The sequence below is a fragment of the Protopterus annectens genome, chromosome 5.part0 (assembly GCF_019279795.1).
Source record: "Protopterus annectens isolate FY-2018-M chromosome 5.part0, PAN1.0, whole genome shotgun sequence".
Lineage (NCBI taxonomy): Eukaryota > Metazoa > Chordata > Ceratodontiformes > Protopteridae > Protopterus > Protopterus annectens.
In genome coordinates, this window is record NC_056735.1 from 207,589,071 (window position 1) to 207,610,828 (window position 21,758).

The 21,758-nt window shown below is 43.9% G+C and overlaps 1 protein-coding gene across 1 annotated transcript in view; it reads right to left on the reverse strand.

Annotated features, from left to right (window-relative positions):
- Positions 1-21,758, reverse strand: part of CHORDC1 (cysteine and histidine rich domain containing 1) — a 1,140,261-nt gene that overhangs the window by 248,476 nt on the left and 870,027 nt on the right. The window lies entirely within an intron of this gene.

A 21,758-nucleotide genomic window follows, 5' to 3' on the forward strand; every position in this document is an offset into this window, starting at 1 on the left:
CCTAGACTCCCTGTCTGGAGCATGGACCAAGGAATTTTCCTGAGCCAGATCATTCTTGGTGGCTGCTGCAATCATGATGGCATTGACCGGGGAACCTTTGGACCAATAAGGCCTATTCAGCGGTGGAGGGAGTGAGCACCTTGCCAGGGTGCTTGAGGATGGGCTCAACTGTGTCCTGTTCCTTCCATGCCCTGTGTGAGATGAGATCTACCAACAGATCCATGGGGGGGGGGCACCCAAGATGTAGAGAGCATTGTACCAAATGCCCCCAGGAATACGGACTTATCAGGGTTGGGTTTTGGGGAAGACCATCCATCTCTCTGACGTAGGATCTTCATGATGTCTCCGAATGAGAAATCAGGAGGTGATTTAGGGGACCCCTCCCCCCCTCATCCATGTCTGTAACTTCCGTTGAGATATTCTGGGGTGGGGTGGAGTGGGGTGGGGGTTGGGAGATCTAACTGCCTCCCTCTTGCACATATGCTTCCAAGGCACCTCCTCCGGAGAGGACTACAAAGCTTCAAGGGGTTCCTGAAAAGAATATCCTGGGGATGTTTGTCAATAGGCTGTCCCTGAAGAGGCAAGATAGATGACTCCAGACCAGAAACAGAAGGGGCAGGATCCGAGGAGGGAAGTGTTAAGATCCTCAAGGGTGCCTAGAGGACCCTCTCCACCACTCGAAGACCGAAGGTGAGTTGACTCCCAAAGATAGCACTGTGAGAGCCGTAGCAACCAGCAAAGCCTCCCGGACTGTCACCCCTGGAGACGAAGGGTGAGTCTGAGCCGAGCTTCACAGCGCCAAAGCCCAGAGGGGAAGAGACAGCTCTGAAAGCCTTGCAGCCAATGCCAAAGCTATGGCTCCGAGAGTCAGTAAAGCCCGATGACATCGGAGCTGAACCGCTCAAGGTAACTGTTAGTGTCAAAGTACAACTGCCCATCTACGGCAACAGCTCAACACTGGGAAACTTCAGTCCCAAGAACTCCACAGCTGAAGGTCAGGTCAGAGAAGGACAGAAATGAAAAAATCCCAGCTGCAAGCTCATAGTTCCGGGGGGGGGGTTAGAACAGGCAAAACCCCCAAGCTGTATCTGAGCCTGGAGAAACGTCACCAATCATCCTGCCCACCTCGACATCAGACAGGCTCCAAGTGGACCAGACAGAAGACACCACTGACCTCAGCCTGGAATGGCACCAAGGAGAGGGAGGGATTGGAGACTTGGAGCAGGAACTCACCAGCTCTGGGGAGAAATGGGGTGACCAGAGATGAAGATAAATCTGTACCACCATGGGCCGAGACATGGCAGGCGGCTTGGCAAGGAAGCGCAGTATTGGAGACTGCATCTTATGCCACTCCCTCTCTTTGTACATGGCCTGGCCTCCTTCTCCAGGCTTCTTGGTGGGGGACTTGAGCTCCAAAAGTGGAGGTGGGACCAGGAAAAGACCCAGTGGCTGAGCGCAAAAGGCCCTTCAAAATCAACTTATTCTTCCTGTAGATAAGAGCATGTTGATTAAAACCTGTGCATATCGAACAGGAAGAATCCAGGTGGGCTGCCCTCAAGCACACTACGCATAGAGTGTGGGCATCAGATGGAGGAATCTTATGCCCACACTCTAAACTTTTTAAACCCGGCTAGTTAGGAAGATGAGCCATAGGGTAGACAGACACACACACACACACACACACACAGACACACACACACAGACACACACACACACACAGACACACACACACACACACACACACACAGACACACACACACACACACACACACACACACACACACTACAAAGACAGAGGGAGAGAGAGAGAAAAAAAGAAGACAGAATATATATATTAAAAACAAAAACAAAAAAATCTGGAAAGCACACCAACGCGAACTAGAGAAGAAAGGTAGGACGAGGATAGAAGAAAATTAAGGAAAAACACCTACTTTATCCATAACACTATCAGAAAACCCCTGGAGGAGCTCAGAAAATGCAATCCCCTGCTGTTTGAACGAGTGGCAAATGAGAGCAGAATGGAAGAGGGACAGCAGGGCATTATGAGTAGGGGAGCAGCTCGGATTTCGGCTCCGATGTGATGCTGGTGTATACAGCTGAGTTGGATCAGAATCCCATAGGTTGAAGACCAAATGAAAACAATAACTTCAGATCATATATTTCTATGTGTTGAGGGGCATACATTCCTTTTTATGGTTTTGTAAATGGTATTCACTGACACTAGGATGGGTGATATGAAGAATAGGACAGAACAGGCAGAACTGCATTGGATCATTATGTTGCAAGCTGATAAAGGGAGTGGGCTTAATGATACCATCCCACTCAAAGCTCATCTTAAATCTCGTGCTTTACTTTTATGATTTCATTGATTGTTTTATATTTTATTGACCTATTTAAATGTTTTAATTGATTTGTTGTATCAGATCTGATGTAGTGTCTGACATGAAAGCGCTTATCCTGTATATAATAATCTTTCTTACTACTATTTTCAGCTCTGTGGTGTCTTCAATTTATATATCTACATTTGTTTTTGCTAATTTTATTTTTCTGAGGACACAGTTTTCCTGTTTGTGTTTTTGAACTGCTGTATCGTGACATGACCTGCAATGCGAGTGGGTCACTAAATACCAAAGAATGTGGGTCTTTGTTGAAAGCTGTAGGATTCCTCTTCCTTATTGTAATTTTGAGACTTATAATTGTGAGTTCCTGAACTAAGGGGGGGGGGAGACTAAAATACTGGAGAACCATGAATGCTGATCATTTCTGTTCAACATTAAAGTTGTTTCCTGTAGGTGGGCAACACTGTCCCCACCCTACACACATATTCCATGCACTCCCCAAACTTATACATACAAACTCCGAGACTGTTATATATCAGACAATAGGAAATATTTTGAGGAATGTTGATCTTACACTTTGTATATGTAAGCCTGTATTTTTGGTTATACAGTGTTCACTACTCCAGGACTTAAGCTAACCAACAGTTGCCAAAGGAGACCATAACGGTGAAACAAATGTTCATCAGGAACTATCAAGAAGTGCCTCTAATGATACATCTGGACTGTACTATTTTCTTTAACTTGCAGTATCCCCCCCCACACACACACACACTTTTCCGAAATGAAGGATCACTTGTAGGACACTCAAAACTCTCTCATTCAACTGCTTCCCCATATTTTATATCTCTGGGGTGGGGCTAGGGTAACTAACAAAAGAATGCAACACTGCCAACAGAATTAACACAAAAATCTCTCTCTGTATCAAAAGACATGGTAAAAGGAGAACTTTTTTTATTTCCTTTTATCTTCCCCTCCTAAGGGCAGTATGGGAGAAAGTGTTGTTTGATCTTGTAAACATACAGGACCTATATCAGTGTCAGTACACTGAAATTATCCTCAGCAAAAGGTTTATAAACAAGAGACTGTACTACAAAAGGTCAAACGGACTGAAAACTCAATACTCATGTCAGTGTTATCACTTTCACATATTTTAAAAATAAAGGCCCCACTGAATGCATTACATCCCCTCTTAAGTAGTCGGAGCCTAGCACCAGTATGAAGATCATCCCTTAAATATGGAGAAAGTACAGCTGTGTTAGCATATGAAAAATAACAGCAGATGCCTAAATACAAGATCATTACTGCAGTATCATTCATAATGCTCAGAAACTACCCCCAGGTAGGCATCTATGCATCAGGGCTCACACTACCAGCCCACTGGATCACCCCAGAATAGGAGTTGGTGTCGTCCTTCCATTCTAAGAACGTCATGAGGATGTTCTATAGAAAAGGGGAAGCAGCCCTCACTGCTTTAATTTCTTTATGCATGATTATGCAGAAAGTACAGTTGTGTACACTTACCATAAATATAGATGTTCGAGTGTATTCACTGTTGCAGTCATCACACTAGAGTCTTGGGATTTCTGCGTTGCATGCTGTCGCCTCTTCCATGATGTCAGGTCAACAGGGGTATACAGCTGATGCCATTACATCAAGTTTTTCTTGCCCCAAGTGTCAGGAGCCCCCCAAATAGGAAGCTATTACATGGTGTGGAACACCTCCAGTAAAAAGTAAATACTCCTGCCATAAAATATGGCCAAAAAACAAATAGGTAGAAAGTACAGAAAGGACCAGGGGGCTGGAGGGAGGGAAACCAGGACTGCAACAGTGAATACACTCGAGCATCTACATTTATGGTAAGTGTACGCAACTGTACTGTGTTCTTCGTGTTTCACTGGTGCAGTCATCACACTTGGGTTGATTCCCAAAGCTGAGGAAGGATGGAAGCAGTCAAGAAGTGTTAGGGCTGGCTAGCAGGCCCTGTAAGACTGCTGTAGCAAATCCAGCTCTGGGTTTAGAAAAGATAGGTATGTGGTAGCGCTTGGTGAAGGTGTGTACAGTACTCCAGGTTGCAGCTTCCAAGATGTCAATGGTAGGGACACGCCTGAGAAATGCTGTAGAGGTTGAGGTAGCCCTAGTGGAATGAGTTCTGATCCCCTGTGGGGTAGGTTTTTCCATGGTGTTTGTAGCAGAAATGGATTCAGTGTGCTATCTATTTGGAAATTGTTTGCTTTGAAATGGCCCTGCCCTCTGCCCCTTTAGCAAAGCTGACTAGCAGCTGGTCAGATTTTTCTGAAGGGTTTTGTTCTGTTAAGGTAGAACCTAAGCTGTCTGTGCAGGTCAAAGAAGTGCAGGATCCTTTCCCCTTTATTCTGAGGATTAGGAAAAGGTTGACAAATGAATGGATTGGTTTAAAGCCACACTGGATACCACCTTTGGCATAAATTATGGATTAGTCCTGAAGGAGACCCTGTCAGCGTGAAAGATAATGAAAGGTTCCACAGCCATTAGTGCCTATAACTCAGACACTCTTCTTGCTGAAGTGATGGCTAGAAGTAAGGTTGTTTTCCAAGAGAGGAATTTTAACTCTGCTGAAGCAGCAGGTTCAAAATGGGGAAGTATGAGCTTCTCCAATACAAAGTTAAGGTCCCAGGCTGGGTGGGAGCTCTCCTAGGGGGCCTTAAATTGTTGGCTCGTCATAGGAACTGTTTGATGAGGGGGTGAGAAAAGAGAGGAGGCGCAGTATCTTAATGAGATGAGATGCACAGGCATGAATCTTAATGGATGAGAAGGATAGGCCTCTGTGGTGCAGCTCTGCTATGTAATCCAGGATTTGAGGTAAGGTGGGCACGGCTGTGTCCTTTCCTTGAGGCTGACATCAGGAACAATATCTTTTCCACTTTTCAGAATAGGATTTCCTAGTACTAGGCCTTCTGGCTTCAATTATGACGTCCAACACCTGTTTGCTGAGGGCTGCAGGTGGTGTATTCAGGGGATAAGCCAGGCTGCAAGGTTTAGGGTTTGCAGCTGTGGATGCACAATCTGTCCCTCGTGCTGGGACAGCAGGGAGGGAGTCTGATGTAGGTGGCATGGTGGTACTGCCATCAGACTGCAGAGGAGTGGGTACCAGTATTGGCATGGCTTGTCCTGCTTGATCTTGAGTAGTACTCTTGAGAAGAGGGGTACAGGAGGGAAGGCATAACTTGAGAGGCTTTTCCACGAAAAGGCTAGGGCATCCACCTTCCACGCTCTGCTGTGAGGATTTCTGGTGCAAAATTTGCTCAATTGATGGCTTTGGGGGGAGGCAAAGAGGTCCACCTCTGGTGTCCCCCACCTCTGGGTTAGAAGTTTGAAGGAGTTGGTTTCCATTTTCCACTCGTGTGTGTCCAGTAGATTTCTGCTTAGATGGTCTGCCAGTGAATTTTGTTTGCCTGGCAGGAATTGAGCTTGCAGGTGCACTTGGCTGCTCAAGGCTGTGTTCCACAGGGCCATGGCTAACCTGCAGACTGGGTAGGAATGAGTTCCCCCCTGCTTGTTTATGTACCACATGACTGTGGTGTTGTCGGTCTTTATCAGGAGCTTTCCTGGAAGGATAAGGTACTTGAAAGCTTTCAGAGCATTCTGTACAGCTAGCGTCTCTTTTTGACTGATCTGCAGGGGGATTTGTCTTGGGCTCCATTTGCCTTGAATGCATTTGCCTGCCATGTGAGCCCCCCCATGCGTAATCTGATGCGTCTGTTGTCGGGGTTTGGGCGGCGGGGGGGTTGAGTGAAAGGAAGTCTCTTGTTGTGGTTGCATGCCTCTGCCCACCACAGGAACTCTGCCCTTAGACAAGGTGTGATATGAATCACTGTTTCCAGGTCCTGAGAATGTTGGCACCAGAAACTTTTTAAGTACCATTGAAGTTTCCTCATATGCAGTCTTGCATATGGAATTAACAGAATGCATGATGCCACAAACCCTAGGGCCTGCAGAACTTTCCTTGCAGATAGGTGGGTTTTGGTGGCCATTAGTTTGAAGTAGTTTGTCAAATAGACCTGTTTTTCTAGAGTGAGGAATGCCATCTGGGAAGTTGTGTTCCAAGCTTGCTCCCAGGAATACAATCTTTTGGCTGGGTACCAGTTGTGATTTCTTTTCGTTGATGGTGTAGGAGTCTCTTTACAAATGCCAGGTGCTGAAGTAGCAATTCCTGACTGTACGCCTGAATCAGGCAATCGTCCAAATATAGGTAGATTTAAATACTTCTCTGCCTGCAGAATGCAATGACTGGGGCCAGGCACTTTGTGAATACTCTGGGCGCAGTAGGTAAGCCAAAGGGAAATGCAGAGAACTGATAGTGCATAGAGCCTGCCTTAAAACGTAGATATTTCCTGCAAAACTCCCTTATGGGGATGTGCAGATAAGCTTCTTTGAAGTCTAGGGTGACTGACCAGGCATCCTTGGCTAACACAGACAGGAGCTGTTGCAGTGTAAGCATTTTGAATTTTGGGACCACCAGAAAGGTGTTGAGAATAGAAAGATCCAAGATAGGGCGCCAACAGCCCTCTTTTCTGGGCACCAGGACAGTCTGGAGTAAAAACCCTTTGTTCTACTGGAACAGGTTGAATAGCTCTGAAATTGAGAAGGGAAAGTACTTGTTTTTGAGCATCTGCCCGCTGGTCTGGCAGCCCACTTGGGGTTGGTAGAGAGTGGAAGTAGAATCTGTATCCCTGAGATACAATGTTTAGAACCCATCAGTCCTGAGTAATGGACATCCATTTTTTTGAATGAAGGGCAAGTTTTCCTCCTAGGGGTGCAAGTACTTTGGCATGGCTGGGAAGGATGATTGAAAGGTCATTGTGAACTTTTTTCCATAGGGGTGGCTTACCACTTCCTGTTTTTGAGGTGGGAGCACTCCATTGTTTAGACCTCTGAATACCCTGAAACTGTAGTCTTGGTGGTCTGTTTCCCCTGGGTTTGGACTGAGAAGACCTGGCAGGGGTTGGAAAGGACCAATTTTTAGAAGGCCAATGCCTACTGAATCTAGGTGGTTGCACCTGTAAGAAATTTTTAACAGTTTGCATAGATCTTGCTTTTTCCTCCATCTTTTTAAGAACTTCTTCTGTATTTGTGCCAAACAAACAATCTTGATTTAATGGAGCATCTAGTAATTTTGCTTTGACATGGTCTGGCAAAATTTGTTCCTTCAGCCAAGCGTGCCTTCTCAGAACAGACCCAGTGACAGCAGCCCTGTAAGCTGCTTCTAAGGCATCAACTCCACACTGAAAAGTATGTTTACTAATTTGGTTTGCAGAATGCAAGATAAATCTTTATTTTCTGCACAATCTGGAAGTAATAACATTTTTTGTTTAATTAGTTCCATAATATGTTGCTGGTACTTCAACATGTGAAACTGGAAATTCAAAGCCCTGAAGGCAAGAGTTACAGAGGTATATACCTTCTTACCCCATCTGTCTAAAGCTCTAGAATCTCTGTCTGAAGGGGTAGGGTTTTTGGCTGTAGTAGCCTTAATGCCTTTAGGTTCCTGGAAAATGGTCTCTGGATCTGCAGTAGGGTTCTTAAAGACAAATTCTGTGAGAGTCATGTACTCTGTAGTGCCTATCAGGTTTTCTAGGAGCTGGTGTTAAGGTGTCAGGATTAAGACTAGATTCCATGAAGACATCATCCACAACATCCAGAACAGGGGGTACACTAGAGGGCTGTGCTGGGGCAAGTCTAAAAATTCTTTGAGTCTCTTTTTTGGACTGAGGATAGTCTTGGCATTCCCAACGGAAAAGCTCTCTTAAGGTATGCAATGTTTCACCAAAAGAAAAATCTTCTGGAGAGGAGGTAGAGGGAATGGAATCCTCTAGCATCGGAATCCTCATAGGTAGACCTGGTAATCAGAGGGATCCGAGTCATCGGACTCAGGGCCTGTAGAATCAGAAGGAAATTCCATTCTTTGTCTTTTAGCAGGGGAAGGCTGGCTTCCCCTAATTAGAGTAATAAGGTCTTCAGCCACTTTAAGCATTTGTTTCTGTGGCATGGGAGCTTGAGAATGCGCTTTGGTCGTCAGTTTTCTAGGCGTAGTGCGAACTCTGGGCCTGTGAAACTCAGTAGTTTTAGTCGAAAATGAAGTTGTCGGTTTAATATGAACACCGGAGGGTCGGAATACGCCATCAGAAGTCGGTGCCTGCACAGCGACTCCTGACCCGTCCAAGGTAGAGACATCTGCAGGTTCCAAAGTAAAGAAGCATCTCGCGGCATACCGGAATGGGTCTCAGCAGAGGCCTGCGAATCTGTAGAAGCGGGTATCAGGGGCTGTGAAGGCACCTCACAGAGTACCGGCAGACATCGGTCAGAGCAAGGAAAAAGGATCCCCAACGGGCTTTTAGAAGACATCAGGCTTGAAACTGGAAAAAAAACAAAAATTTCAGGTTGCGGTCGACCGCACTTGCGAACTGCTTCTGCTTTGGGCTCCTACATGGCAGGAAAAACTGATGTAATGGCATTGGCTGTATGTTTTATAGCCCTGACGACCTGACATCATGGAAGAGGTGACAACATCGGAAGCAGAAATCCCAAGACACTGGTATTCGGGCCGACTGAGGGTTACCTGCAGGCAGATAACCTAAGTGTGATGACTGCAACAGTGAAACGCGAAGAACATCCTCAACAATATCTGTCTAGTCTAGGAAGAAGGGGGCTGGTCTAACCATGTTAAACAACCTCAAACCATGCTCTACTTCAGCTGATGACCTTCCAAGCAAGTACCTTAAAATAGCAGCCAATCCACTGTCTATCCTATCTCTAGGAATCTTAAGTTCCCTGTCTCTAGGAAAAAAAACACATTATCCCTCTACACAAAGGAGGAAATACAGACATCGCTAACTTTAGACCTACAGCAACCCTACCCCCCTAATACTTGAAAAATGTATTCAAAAACAACTGTTAAACCATCTCCTCTCACCACATACAATGTGGTTCTCATCTCTCCTAAAGTACTAACACTGCACTTTTAAATTTTACAGATACTGTCAAAGCCAGAGGTGATGATAAACTAGTCTCTTCCTTATTTGCAGACTTGTCTAAGGCCTTCAACACAGTTTGTCACAGCAAACTTCTGCTTCAAATGCCCTCACTAGGTCGATCTCAGCTCACCCTTCCTATGGTTCAAAAGATACTTGCCCAATAGTTACCAGTCAGTAAAATGGCACAACCCTCTCTCCATGCATCTCAGTCACCAGCGGTGTACCACAAGGCTCTACCCTTTGTCCTCTCCCTGTTAAAATTCTCACCAACACCTTTGATACATCTATAACAGGCCTCCCTAATACAATATGCAGATGAATCTACACATATGCATATCAAACAACATGGCACATCTAAAAAAAAAATTGCTCAGGAAGCTTTAACAGCCACTACAATGGCTTTGTAACTGACACTTTGTGCTCAATTCAAACAACAAGCCACTACTTTCTTCCGCAAATCCCTCTCATGAGAAAAAAATTGAAATCTTTTCTCTTAATACTACAACTGAAATCACTTCTCAGAGGGCATTATTAAGGATGCTAGGGAATGACCTTAAATTCAACATGCATTTAAAAAAACTGCATAATAAACTCACTGAAAACTAGGTATGCTTTCTAGAGCCAAAAACATTCTCAATGCAATTAAAACTACGCTTGCCACTACTTACCTCCTCCCATCACTAATTTATGGTCTCCCATTCTTACTAACCTCCAGGCATCACAAAAAGCAAAACTTAAACAATGCTACATAAGTTACTAAATTTGCAGTAGATTCCCCTTTCAGAACTCAATGACTGAACAGAACTAAAAATCTCAAATTGGTTAGAAGTACTCCATCAAGTAACACATATATAGGTATTATCACATTTAAAATTATCTGGCATCAACCTGCTTGTCCAGCACTAAATGCCATTCTACTATCAAATGTAACTCCCCCTACTATCATTAAGTCCACAATGCTCCAAGGCCAAGAACTCTGCAATGATGCGCCTGGACAACATCCCAGGAAAGCTTCTATATAGCATGAAACATGACCTATCAGGTCCTCTGGAATTGCTATTTAACTGTAGCCTCCAAACAGTCTTTGTGCATAATCAGTAGAGAACAGCAACAGCCATCCCTCTGCGCAAAGGTGGGATATCTACAGGCCCTGGAAACTACAGACCCAGAAGTTTCACCACCTCATATGCAAAGGATATGGAAAGAATTATCATGGAAATGATCAATAATGATACAGGAAAGTACCAAACACTGGACGCAACCCAATCTGGTTTCATCAAGGGTAGGTCATGCCTACTCATCCTGGCAGACTTTTTTCAGAAAGTTAGCAAAGCAATGGATCAGAGCAAAATGGTTCACACTACCTACCTTGACCTGGCCAAGGAATCTTACACAACACCCCACTCTGGCACTGTGGGCAAAATGTAACAGGTTAGGTATAAATCCTTATGTCACCAGGGGGATAGTTAGCTGGCTCACAGACAGGCTGAGAAAATAATATTTTAAAATAGCTTGTCCCTTTTTTCGAGATTAACTGATGTCAGTAATGCTGTGTGATGCGCGTTCCTCAGCAAAATAACTGCTTTGAAGGGCTGCTGAGTGCAATCGCTAAAAATCCCCCCCCCCACACACACACCAACAGAAAAACAACAAATGAGCCACGCACAGCTTTCCAGCCGTAAAACATGCAGAAATCCCCGAAGTACATCCAGAGTTTGTCCCAATATGCCACCATCACAACACCAAAACAAACCAAACCACACCTGGTAACTTCTGCTATCATGGCAGTGCCATGAAAAACTATCCCTGATTATCTGTCAACATCCTGCCCCATCACTCTTGCAAGCCCTTAATTCCTGCAAGTTTCTGTTATGATGGTTAACCTACAAAACTACAACTGAAAAATAAATGAGGTATCTCCGAAAAGCACCTAACATATGCACGATAACTGCCAAAGTCCTTTCTGGCCAAATACACGTGGAAATGCAACCACTCCAAGTTGAATCCAATGTTTGATGTCTTTTCAGCACACTACCCACAAAACCTACAAATGTACCTCTATTAAAAAAAAAAAAGAAACACCACCAATATCCCAGCACACGTTTTCACACTTCACCCTACTCCAATACAGTACATTACTTAAACATGAACAACATACGCCATATCGCAAAATCTTAGAAACAGTTAAGTATTTGAAGTAAAGTGGGACTTGCTTAACTGATAAGAGATGCTGGCGGTAAAGTGGAAAGCAATTTTCAAACCTTACTTTTTCAGCCGTTTAACCGATAAACCTTCCTAAAAACAGAAAACATTAAAGAAAACATGTTTCTGAGATTTTTAATACTTTCTTGATGCTACTTTACACAACGAGAAGCAACCAGCATTACCGCAAAAATCTGGTTGCGATAATACGCAAGTACTAAAAAAATTTAAAAAATAATAAAAAAAACGAGACAGCAAACAGAAGAGGACTCTGATTCTCATTCTTCTGACAAAAAGCTCATTAAGAGACTCTGTCAGTGAAATCCTTTCCAATGTTTCAAAGGAAAATGCTTGAAAAGACAGAAAAAAAGCACAGGAGTGACTAGAAAAATCAGGAGAACCTTGTACTCGAACCAGAAACTGGTGATGAGAGATGGAGATTATCAGAATGAAGACCAGCAATCCTGAAATTTGTGAAAAACTGGGAGACTACAAAACATCAATCACATTTGTTTGCAAAAAAAAAAAGTGGCTAAGAAAGACTGGAATTTCTTTGACAGCGTTAAACTTGTGGGTCGGCTGTAAATCACATGCCCACTTTATGTCATTAATGTTTAGGATATTAAATAAGTAAAACAATTTTGTTGTTATTAACATTTGTATAAAACATCTCATGACGTAAATTACATGTTATATTGTAAATCAGTTGTGTAGTGTGCAGCCAAGCTTATTTTAAATGGGGGGGTCAGTGACTACTGTATATTTTACAGATATTAAAGTAAATGCATATTTTTTCTTGGTTTTACACTTACAAGATGAGAAAGGCTGGACAAAAGCAAGTTTAAGTTATAATGTGAGCATGGGCTGTTGGACTATTTATGGCATTAAGATAATTTCTCTTGTACTGGTTATGCAGCATGTAGAATTAAGACAATTTTCTTTGTTTTTACAAAGGTGGATGCCTTGACTGATATCCTTGGCTTGAGCTATGGACAGTTTTATTTAAGAAAATAGGCTAGAAAAATAATGCAATGATGAAAGATGTGAAAAATGCTAACTTTTTGAATCTGCAAAGTTATTAGCTAGACTTTAAGCAAATGTTGTTAGTGGGAGACAAGAAGTCTGCAGCTGAATGCAGTTAGCCAGGAAAAATCTGTACTCTGTGCTGAGTGAAATGCACAATTCTTTCAAACATCTGCAAAGTTACTAGCCATTTTTTTTCTCTCACTGCCGACTGCTGTTACTTGGAATCTAGCTGACTGCAGGTGCAAGCAATCACTCTTTAGAGTTCTGAGCACTTGAGTACAGTGGCAAGCAGTTCTGAAACTGAGGAACGTGAGTAAGAAATAGAAGCCTCCCCAGCAATCTTAATACTTTAGTGCATTTAATAGTAAACATCAGGGTTTAGCTCTATTTAAAGGCAGTCAATGCACTTTTTCTTAGGGCTAAAAGTTAATGTTTTCTGAAAGCATGCAAGCTGTTTTTACATCTGGGAGGGGATAGAGAAAATATAACAGAGAAGTGAGAATACAGGCTATTACATGCACTTTAGCATGGGTAACCTTAATGTTAGATTAGGTAATGCTTGTAGGTGTAGTCATTGCAGGTCTAACACAGCACAGTTACTGGCTGATTTAAAATCTTATGCCAGAAAATAGAATCTGAAAAATCTCTTCCATGACAAATCTGATACCCCTGAGAAAAAAAAAAAAACTATGGAAGAAATAATAAAAAGATCCAGTAATTACTGACCTCCCTTATACCAAATTTTAGCAGCCTTTGAAGTCAAATGTGAATTGGACATCAGGAAACTACTGCAAAAATCAGCAGGGAGAAAGTTCTACAACCGTAACAAAGGGGAGAAAAAAGCATTGTTAGAGCTGGCAGACATGAGTCTCGACAGGTTACATAGGCTGACAAGGAAGGGGGTATTGTTACTGATAGCAGCAGCTGTAACCAGAGGACAGAAGAAATGCTGAGTGACACAAACTATTATGAGTCTTTAACTTTAGAAGACATTAAGGCATCGTACAATCATTACACAGCCTTGACTGCATGTTATGATGATGGTTTGTTAGCAGATAACTTGACTATTTACAGACACTTTCCCTAAACTTGCCTAAATTCTTTGGAATCCCTCAGCCACATACAAATAGAGAAAACCCTCTTTACAGGCCAGTGGCTGCAAGCAGGGGGTCCCTGACCGAAGCTGCTGCCATTTACCTGAATTTCTGGTTACAACCTCTGGCTGAGAACATTTCACACATAAAAGACTCTGATTTTTGAAAGAAAAATAAAAAAAATGTTACAGTTGATGCGGACAGTAATTTATTAACAGCAGATGTTGAATCATTATATGCTATACTACACAACTACTGTATTGAAACAGTGATTGATTCTTACAGGAAAAACAACAATGGCACACCAGCACAACAAGAAAGAACAGGTAAACTTTTAGATATGGCACTTAGCTACAATTTCTTTACATTTAATGAAATATACTGTGAACAAAAGACTGGTATAGCCATGAGGGCAGCTATGGCCCCTAGCCTAGCCAACATAGCCCTAGGCAAGTTGGAGGAGGATTATGTTTATACCAGAGAATACATGCAACATATCACAGTGTATCTGCACTCTAAATTAGAAGAGTTTATTAGCTATCTTAATCAAACCACCAGCTTTCTGCATTTTACCTCTTCCCACAGCTAACTTCAGCAGTCTTCTTAGACATGCAGATTACTAAAGACTTGGACCATAAAACTGACATAGATCTTTACAGAAAAAGTACAGTTGTGTACACTTACCATAAATGTAGATGTTCGAGTGTATTCACTGTTGCAGTCATTACATTTGGGTTAGCCCTGCCAGAGTAGTCCTTGGCCAGCCCGAATACCAGAGGCTTAGTATTTCTGCGTCGGTTGCTGTCGCTTCAGAACTGACGTCAGGTCGTCAGTAGTATAAAGTAAGGCAGCCGATGTCATTACATCGGTTTTTCTTGCCCTAACCTGTCAGTAGCCCCCACGTGGGAGCCAGGTTCTGGTGGAAGAACCCAACCAGCAGAAAGTAAATACCAAAATGTCACTTGTAAGGAAAGAGAAGAAAGAAGAGGGAGGATGGAGGGAGGGAAACCAGGACTGCAACAGTGAATAAACTCGAACATCTACATTTATGGAATGTGTACACAACTGTACTATGTTCTTCGGGTTTCACTACTGCAGTCATCACACTTGGGTTGACTCCCAAACCTGATGAAATGGGTGGAGGCAGTCAATGAAACTAAGGGCTGGCTATGATACCCTGCAAGACTGCAGAGGCAAACCCTGCCCTGGATTTGGAGAAGATAGGCAGGTGGTAATGTTTGGTAAAAGTGTGAACAGATGTCTAGGTGGCACCCTCCAGGATGTCCCTGGTGGGAACTCCTCTGAGGAAAGCTGCAGAGGTGAAGGCTGCTCTGATGGAATGAGTCCTAACCACCTTGGGGGGGAGGCTTTCCGTGTTGCTTGTAGCAGAAATGGATGCAGTGTGCTATCCATTTGGAAATGGTTTGTTTGGAGATGGCTTTGCCCTCTGCCCCTGCAGCAAAGCTAACCAGCAATTGATCAGACTTTCTGAAGGACTCAGTCCTGTCTAGACAGAATGTGAGCTGTCTGTGCACATCTAGAGAGTGTAGGATCCTTTCCCCTTTGTTCTGAGGGTTAGGGAAAAACATTGGCAAATTAATGGATTGGCTGAGAGCCACACTGGACACCACTTTGGGCAGGAAGGATCGGTTAGTTCTGAGGGACACCCTGTCAGCATGGAAGATGATGAAGGGTTCCACAGCCATGAGTGCTTGCAGCTTGGAGACCCTTCTGGCTGAAGTGATGGCCAAAAGGAAAGCTGTCTTCCAGGAGAAAAATTTTAGCTCTGCTGAAGAAGCTGGTTCGAAGGGGAACAGGGTGAGCTTTTCCAACACAAAGTTAAGGTCCCAAGCTGGGTTTGGTGCTCTTCTGGGTGGCTTCAAGTTGCTAGCCCCTCTTAGGAATTGTTTGATCAGAGTGTGTGTGAAAAGGGGCTGCTCAGTGGGGAAATGAGCAGAGATAGCAGAGGCATGAATTTTAATAGAGAAAAAAAAGACAAGACTACTGTGTAGCAGGTCAGCTAAGTAATCCAGGATTTGAGGGAGTGAGGGCTGTGCTGTACTGGCTTCCCTTAGCCTGAATCCAGGTGCAGAACCTTTTCTATTTGTCAGCATAAGATTTTCTAGTGCTAGGGCTTCTGGCCTCATGTATAACATGGATAACCTGTTTACTGTTGTTGACAGATTGATCTGGGGTTAGGGAATAAGCCAAGCTGCCAAACTGAGGGTCTGCAATTGGGGATGCATGAATTCTCCTTCCCTCTGGGTCAGGAGAGTTGGAATATGAGTGAGATGCCATGGTGGCAGTGGGGACAGGCTGTGCAGCAGTGGGTACCAGTACTGGCAAGGCCAGTCTGGAGCAATCAGTATTGTCCTTGGTACAGGTACCCTGGGGATGAGAGGTAGTGGAGGAAAGGCATAGACCTGACAGACTGACCCAGGGGAAGGACAGGGCATCCACTTTCCAAGCCATGCAGTGATGCTCCCTGGTGCAGAACTTGCTGAACTGATGGTTGGGGTGGGAGGCAAAGAGGTCGACCTTCGGGGTGCCCCATTTTTGAGTTATTAGGGTGAAGGTTCTTTTGTTGAGCTGCCACTGGTGGGGGTCCAAACGGTTTCTGCTTAAGTGATCTGCCAGAGAGTTTTAGAGAACCTGGCAGAAATTGTGATAACAGGTGGAGTCATGGCCAGCCTGCATAGAGGGTAGGAGTGAGTCCCTCCCTGCTTGTTGATATACCACATCACCATGGTGTTGTCCGTTTTTGATCAGGAGAGCCCCTGGGGAGAGAAAGGGGCTTGAAAGCGTTCAAGGCGTGTTGGACAGCTCATCTCTCTTTGGTTGATGTGCAGATGGATTTGCTGTGGGCTCCGTTGGCCCTGTATGCATCAGCCGTCCAGGTGTGCACCCCAGGCATAGTCTGATGCATCTGTGGTGAGGGTCTTGCCAGCGGGGGGGTGGTGAAAAAGATAGCCCCTTGTTGTGGGAGCATGCTGTTGCCCACCAAAGAAAATCTTTTCTAAGGCAAGGTATCATGGGTATAAGAGTCTCCAGGTCTTGAGAGTGTTGACACCAAAGGCTTTTTAGATACCACTGAAGTCTCCTCATATGCAGTCTGGCATATGGAATGAGTAAGCTTGCAGGATTTTTCTTGCAGATAGCTGGGGTCTGGGTGGCTAGTTGAGAGAAGTAGACTGTCAGGAAAGTTTGCTTTTCTGGTGTAAGGAATGCCATCTGGGATGCTGTGTCCAGACTTGCTCCCAGGAATATAATCCTTTGGGTGGATACCTGTTTGGATTTCTGTTCGTTGATTGTGTATCCTAGGGTAGTGAGTAGGGACTTTTCAAAGGCCAGGTGCTTGAGCAGCTTTTCCTGGCTGTTTGCCTGAATTAGGCAGTTTGGGTAAATCTGGATATTCCTTTGTCTGCAAAAGGCAATGGCCGGAGCCAGACATTTTGTGAAAACTCTGGGAGCAGTAGATAAGCCAAAGGGAAGTGCAGATAACTGAAAGTGCAGAGATCCTGCCCTGAAACGGAGATATTTCCTGCATGATTCCCCGACAGGAATGTGGAGGTATGCCTCTTTAAGGTCTAGGGTGGCTAGCTAAGCATCCTTGGAGAGCATGGGTAGCAGCTGCTGGAGGGTGAGCATTTTGAATTTTGGTATCACCAGGAAGGTGTTTAGAATGGACAGATCGAGGATGGGGCATCAGGTGCCCCCTTTTCTGGGTACCAAAAAAAGTTTGGAGCAGAAACCTTGGTCTTTCTGTTCTGCAAGAATGTGTTCTATTGCCCTCACAGAGAGCAGGGAAAGGACTTGCTTTTGCGCCTCTGCCCACTCGTTTGGAGGTAGATCTGGGAACCCTTTTGGAGTTGGAATGGTGTGGAAAGAAAATTTGTATCCCTGGGATACTGTTGAGAACCCAGCAGTAGTTGGTAATGGTGGCCCAGGTGCTTGCATGAAAGGAGAGTTTTCCTCCTAGGGGTAAGTGAAGATGGGCAGAGGGAGGGGTGGAGGAGGAGAGTCATTGTGAGTTCTTACCATAAGGGGGTGGCTTAGAACTCCCTGTTTTTGAAGTGGAGGAATTCCACTGTTTAGATCTCTGCATTCCCTGTGGCTGCTGTCTGGAGGGGGGGGGGTCTGCTTCCACAGGGTCTGGGCTGAACTGACCTGGTGGGAGTAGGAAAAGACCAGTGCTTGGAGGGGCAATGCCTGCTGAACCTGTAAGAAATCCTTAAATGTCTGCATAGATTTTGCTTTTTCTTCCATCTTTTTTAAGACCTCTTCTGCCTTAGTGCCAAATAACTTGTCTTTGTGCAAGAGGGCATCCAACAATTTAGATTTAACATGGTCTGTCAAGGGCTGTTCCTTAAGCCATGCATGCCTTCTAAGACAGAACCAGTGACTGCTGCCCTGCAAGAAGCTTCTAGGGCATCAAAACCACATTGCAAGGTGTGTTTAGTTACTTGACTTGCAGAATGTATTAACTCTTGTAATGCTTTAGATTCTGCACAAGCAGAAAAGGAAGACATTTATTGTTTGAGGAGTTCCAGGGTATGTTGCTGAAATTTTAGCATATGGAACTGGCAATTTAGTGCTCTGATATCAAGAGTAGCAGAGATGTATACTTTTTTACCCCATCTGCCTAGTGCTCGGGGAATCCCTATCTGAGGGGGTGGGATTCTTAGCAGAGGTTGCTGTAATTCCTTTATGCCCTTGAGAAATTACCTCAGGGTCAGCAGTAGGATTTTTAAAAAGAAATCTGTGAGAGTCAGGAACTCTGTAATACCTGTCTGGTTTTCTGGGTGCAGGAGGGAGGGTGTCAGGGAGTCAAACTGGACTCCAGGAAAACATCCTACACAACATCCAGGATTGGGGGAATGTGCTGTGGAAGATCTAAGAATTCCCTGAGTCTCTTTTTAGACTGAGGGTAGTCCTGATATTCCCATTGAAAATGCTCCCTTAAGTTATGAAGAGTTTCCCCAAAGGAAAAGTCTTCTGAGGGAGAGGCTGAAGGAATGGAATTCTCTGCATCAGAATCCCCATAAGCAGAGAGGGGTTGCATGTCTTCATATTCAGATGCATCACAGTCATCAGACTCCTGTTCAGACAAAACTACAGTGGACAGATCTCTTTCTTTTGGAAGGGGTAGCTTGGCTTCCCCTGATCAGCATAAGGTCTTACGCCAATTTAAGCATTTGAGACTGAGGCAAGGAAGCAGGTGCCTGAGATTAAGCATTTGAGACCGAGGCAAGGAAGCAGGTGCCTGAGATTGGGTCGTCAGTTTCTTGGGTGTGGTTCGTACCCTGGGCCTAAGAAATTGGTAGTTTTGAAAGAAACATAGATGCGAAAGAAGTCATCGGTTTGTGTCGAGAATCGGTAGTGCGAAAGACTTCCTTGGAAGCCGGTGCCTGCTCAGGGGCTCCGGACCATCCAAAGGACAGACAACCGCAGGATCCTTAGTCGAAGAAGAGTTTTGTGGCATACCGGACTCCGAAAGGGTCTCAGTAGCGGCCTGCGAATCCACAGAAGTGGGCATTAGGGGCTGCGGAAAGAGCCTCACTGGTGACTGGAGAACTGACGACTAGCTAAATGGAAGCATCGTCAGCATGTTTGGACCTGTGAGGGGCTGCGAAAGCGCCTCACTGTGGACCGGAGTACTGATGACTACTAAACTGAAGCTTCGCCGGCACATCTGTGTGGTCTGTCTCCGTCTTTATCTTTACGTTTTTTCGGAAGATCTGCCATCGGATGGCTTACCAAAGCCATATCGGAATTTGAGGACTGTAAGCGAAAATATCTAGTTACAATAAGGGCCCAACGACATACAGTTCTGGCGTTGAACAAAGCACAGAAGAGACAGCGGGGGACATTGTGGTCTGGGCCTAAGCAAGTGATGCAGTAAGAAAAAGTCTCAGGGTGGTATTTGCTTTCTACAGGTAAGACAACTACTAACTTTTTCTGACATTGGTTAGTGCAAGAAAAAAGGATCCCCAATGAGGTACTTAGCTTTAGAAGACTTCAGCTTCAATTCGGAAGACGAAACTCAGGTAGCGGCCGACCGGCACTCATGCGAACTGCTTCGGGCTCTGCGGCAAGAAAGACTGATGTAATGGCGTTGGCTGTCTTACTTTATACTACTTACAATCCGACGTCAGTCTTGAAGCGACAGCAGCCGAAGCAGAAATACTAAGCCTCTGGTATTCGGGCCGGCCGAGGGCTACCCTGGCAGGGATAACCCATATGTGATGACTGCAACAGTGAAACACGAAGAACATCCTACAAGAGTAAACCTCCTGCTACACAAGAGTCTCCATCCCACCAGGACAAAATATGTTAAGTCCCAGAGCTATAGGTTGGCTAGGATTACCATGAAAAATGGAAACCTTCCTTAAGAACCTAAATGATCTTGAAAATTGTTTTTTTGGTGAGGGAATATGAAAGCAATGTATCAAGAAGCATTCTGGAACCTGTAATTGAACTAAAAAAGTACAAAAGCACCAGCACTTAACAGTCCTTGTAGGAGGATGTTACAAAAATCTATGAACAAATCTAAAGGCAGTTGTATCTTGACTTTTACTGTTGACTATCACAGCATCATTAATGTTACTACAGAGAATCATGCCACAATTACTAAAAGCTTATATTTGATGGACATCCTAGGAAAAGTCCCTTCTTAAGCAACAGAAGTTGGGTTGAAGGTAGGCCCAGACCACATGATACATACACCAGTAAGTGGGGAGCCAACTGTGTCTTTTGTCAGCACATACAGAAGGGAGAGAGGTTTTTATGCCCTTGCTTAAAGAAACTGATTAAAACTAACGCTGAGAAACTGATTAAAACTAACGCTGAAGGTGACTATCTCAATGCAGGTGGTTTACAGGGTGAGCTGCAATGACTGTGAAGCATTTTATGTGGGAAAAACGCTCAACAGAGTTAAAAGAAAGGCTTCTCACCATCTTTCCAAAATTAGAGCTAAGTGCAAGAATAATGCATTGGCTCAGCACCTGCAGCTTCAGAAAAGATACACTAGCTTTAAATTTCAAATTAGTGACTGTGTGGACCTTTTGGAAGTGGAAGGAGACATCCGTAATCTTTTAGAAAAACGTGAACGATTGTGGTAGCTGAAACTGAACTCTATTAGAAAACCGGGGCAATAATTATTGCTCCATAAAAAGCATACCAGAACTCAGAAAACTGCCCCACTGTTTAAAAGACTATTAAAAGTCTGATTAATGATGATGTTACTGGCTAATATTGTTAAAAACAAATATTAAACACTGTAAATGTTTTACAGTGAAAACAACTGACATTGGTGCTATCTGATGTATATATTTTTAGCATTTATTTATAGTTTAGCATGGGTTATCTGTTGAACATTCTCACATAACATTCTTAACATTCTTTACTAACTTACTAAAGAATAGTAGGCTTACTAGGCATATGGAAGGGCCTAAGGCTTTGGTATGCTGTGCGGACATATGTTTATACTCAGTAGGCTATCCCTTTAGTGTGCTTACTAGCCTTTTATACTTAGCAGCTTATCTGCTTTTGTTGACCAGTTTAGTTCCACTAGGCTAGCTGCCTCTTTTCAGGAGACCAAAGGTAGCATTTATACTGACTGGGGAAATCTGAAATTCCCTTACACCCTTACACCTTTTCAGAAGTGCCATGAGATTTTTTTATATCCATATGAGCTACCACCAACTCAGGCAGATGGAGCCTTGGTTTAAAATCTCATCTAAAAGACAGTACACCCAAGGGTGCAGTACCCCCAAATACTACCCAGCGGTGTCAGTAATGGAAAATTAATCTAATAACCTGAGAGTGGAATACAATCCTCAGGCTTCTGATATTTTGGCACCAAAGTCGAGTGTGACATATACTGAGCCACTGACATAACTGTTATCAGGCCTCTGGAATATAATGGCGTGAATTCCTTATTACTTTTCTTTGCTTGATATGATTTTTCTGACTTGTAATATTTGAATTTGTTAAAAGTATAAGAGGAAAACGTTTAGCAAAACAAATTATTATTAGTGTAAGGAAGTTACTCCAACATAAGGCCAAATGACAGCACTACACTTCAG